This window comes from Vulpes vulpes, chromosome X (assembly GCF_048418805.1).
Source record: "Vulpes vulpes isolate BD-2025 chromosome X, VulVul3, whole genome shotgun sequence".
In the NCBI taxonomy this organism is placed as follows: Eukaryota; Metazoa; Chordata; class Mammalia; order Carnivora; family Canidae; genus Vulpes; species Vulpes vulpes.
The window spans coordinates 52,862,881-52,866,228 of record NC_132796.1 but is presented as its reverse complement, the minus strand read 5'-3'; the positions used below and the strand labels follow the sequence as shown (position 1 = coordinate 52,866,228).

General features: G+C 45.5%; 1 non-coding gene across 1 annotated transcript; it reads right to left on the bottom strand.

The window, feature by feature from the left end:
- Positions 1-3,026: 3,026 nt before the first annotated feature.
- TRNAQ-CUG (transfer RNA glutamine (anticodon CUG)) lies at positions 3,027-3,099 on the bottom strand. Its single transcript has one exon. It is a non-coding gene; the product is annotated as a tRNA-Gln (tRNA).
- Positions 3,100-3,348: the final 249 nt, after the last annotated feature.

Here is a 3,348-nt window from a genome sequence, read left to right as displayed (position 1 = left end):
ACTCTCCATTTCTATGACTTCATCTTTTTTTAGGTTCCACATCTGAGTGAGATCATACAGTGTTTGTCTTTAACCTCTTTTACTTCACATAATGCATGAGATGTCAATTTATAGGTCATCTGTAAAGAGCTAGCTAGCCTAAACTCTGGGATTGGAAAAGATCACTAAGGGAGAATTAAGAGAGAAGAGGACCAAAAAAATGGTACCTGGGAAAGTATCTCCAATTAACCAGACAAAGGCACCAAGAGGGAAAAATCAGAGAAATAGGTGGAGCCCCAATCCGCCAGGTAGAACCACTTGATCAAAAGCACAAGGCCCTCGCTGTCAGGGTTATGCAAGTACAGGGTAGGCATTCCCACAACCCTGAGAGGGAGTGCCTCCTTAAACTTTGCACTCTGGGTGCCTCAATTGGCTTATCCTAGTCGTGACCCTGGAGAAGACTCACACATCAATAAAATAACCTGGATACAATGCAATTGTTACTCATTCTTTCCCAGGAAAGCAAAAAAGCCCACAGAGGTGACCTGGGTGCTGGGTTTCCATGGGAATGAGCATAGTTTGTCAGGCAGAGTAGAGAGGTGGGGATCAATGTGCACAAAAGGCATGGAGGTAGAAGAGAACACAGTGTCTTTAGGGGTGGGTGGTTGGGCTTCAGAAAAGGTAGAGGGTATGATAAAAAAGGGCGAGAAGTCACGGGAGATGTTGCTGAGAAAAATGGGGACCAGGGTGTGAAAGGCACACACACAGCCGTGCTATGCCCTGCTATTGTGACCAACCAATCTTACTTGGCCTGGGACTTTCCCATTTTTTCCTTTTTTTTATTTTTTAATTTTTTTGGAGGGAATCTAAGCTCAACATGGGGTTCGAGCTCATGAACCTGAGATTGAGACTCACATGCGGTTCTAACCCACTGAGTCAGCCAGATGCCCCAGGACTTTCCCAGTTGGGTAATGAAAAGCCAACATCCTGGGAAACCCCTCGGTCCTGACAAAGCAGGCCAATCATATTGTATCCTCAAAGTAGTGGAAAGCCGTTAACGGATGTTTGCACAGAAATGCAAGATTCATGCTTCAAGGGGACCTTTTCATGTCTAGATGAGGTGGAGGAAGATTGGATCTGTAACTGACCGGCCAGTTACAGGAAGGCAGTGCTACAAAAATGGTTACATGCTTCACCTTTGGCATCTGGCAGACGTGAGTTCCAGTTTCCCGCTCAGCTCCCTTTTTCAAAAAGTTTATTTATTCGTGAGAAACACACAGAGAGAGGCAGAGACACAGGCAGAGGGAGAAGCAGGCTCCCTGCAGGGAGCGTGATGTGGGACTCGATCCCAGAACTCTGGGATCACGACCTGAGCCAAAGGTCGACGCTCAACCACTGAGCCACTCAGGTGCCCCTCAGCCCCCTCTTTCTGAGCTGTAGGGCCTGGGCAAGTAACTTAACCTAATGTAGGCCTCGGTTTCCTAATCTGTAAAATGGGGACAACAATGCTAGTTACCTCTGTGAGGGTTGAGGAGGGCAGGAGATACCATTGAGTGCATAGCCCAGCACACAGTAAGCAATTAATAAATGTCAGCTTTTCTCATCCAAATGAGCAGTTAGGAGATCATCATCGCCAGGTCCCAAGGAAGGCAGGAGCACAATGCTAATGCTAAGGGGGAGAGGAGCTGGAGAAAGATGTGGGACATAGAATTTCCAAGACTTTGTATGTTGGTAAACTATATTTTCCCTTGAATGATTTTTAATTGGTGGGAATTCTCGGGGGGATCTGCATCTTTAGACTGCAGAATGAAAGGCTTTGTCTCTTGGAAAGGAAGCTGGAGGGAAAGAGAAAGGGGCAAGGGGACACCACTGGAAAACAAAGTGTGGCTTTGAGATCCCTCAGGTGAAGGCAGAGAAACGGTGGCAGTTTCAAGGTTGATCTTGATTTCCATTTGGGGGGGGGGGGAGGGGATCGGCAGTGGCGGGGAGGAAGTAGGGGTTTTGTTTTAAGCAATCTCTACCTCCAGATTCAAAAGTTGATATTGATTTAACAGGTCAGGGCAGCCTGGGTGGCTCAGCGGTTTAGCGCTGCCTTCAGCCCAGGTCCTGATCCTGGGGACCCAGGATCGAACCCACGTTAGGCTCCCTGCGTGGAGCCTGCTTCTCTCTCTGCCTGTGTCTCTGCCTCTCTCTCTCTCTCTTTCTGTGTGTGTGTGTCTCATGAATCAATAAATAAAATCTTAAAAAAAAAAAAAAGATTTAACAGGTCAGGAGCGTGGTTTTTTTTTTTTTTTTCATTTTTGTTTTTAAGCAATCTCTCCATCCAGTGTGGGGCTCAAACTCACAACTCCAAGATCAAGAGTCACGTGCTCTACCCACTGAGCCAGCCAGGAGCCCCCTTTTGACATTTGTATTCTATTTTGTTCAGGTAGAGGTTCTGAATAACCATTTCTCGCTTCTCACTGTCTTTCCTGCACTCTCCAAAGTATCTTGCGGATGGACAATTTCTGAATCCTGCTCCAGGCGTAGCTCCCTGGAGAAGCCCTCTCCCTCCAGACTGCCCTTCTGTCTGAGCACAGGACAGCCTCTTCCTCAACGTCCATCATTCCTCTCTCTTAACCTTAGGGATCCCCAAATGCATATTTCATTTTCCAGCAGGTTCACATTAAGGGATACTTTGATATATCACACTGAGGTCCTCCCATCCACTGCTATATCCTGAAACACTTCCTAAGGCAGTATAGCCCTCTATATTTTGGTATAGAGGAGACAGAACAGATTTTGGATTAGAATAGGTCTAAATTTTGATTCTAGTTTTGCAGTTTTAGCGTGTGCAACCTTTAGACATATTACTTAACCTCTCTGAGCCTCCATTTGCTATCTACAAGGACAGGTAGAGTAATAGCTACCTGGCCATTATTGAGATTATGTATGTAAGTGCTTAATGTAGTACCAAATCTGGTCCACACTGGGTGTTCCATAAACACAGCCTCCTTTCCTTTGATCCACTTACATTCTTTCTTTCTTTTTTTTTCAAGTAGGTTCCATGCCCAATGTGGGGCTTGAACTCATGACCCTGAGATCCAGAGTCTCATGCTCTACCGACTGAGCCAGCCAGATGCCCCCACTTACGTTATTTCTAAGTCTGGTAATAAAGTTTAAAGTTTCAGACTATGATTGAGACATATCCTTTTCTTAAAGTGACATTAAGAATTGAGACACACCCCTCACAGCCATCCTCCTATGTATATGTAAATATGGTCATGCAGACTGTGACATATGTATGAAAACATACAGATTTCCTTACTGAAACACACACACATGGCAATTGACAACTGGGCAATCAGGAAAGCATGTTATTGTTTTCTT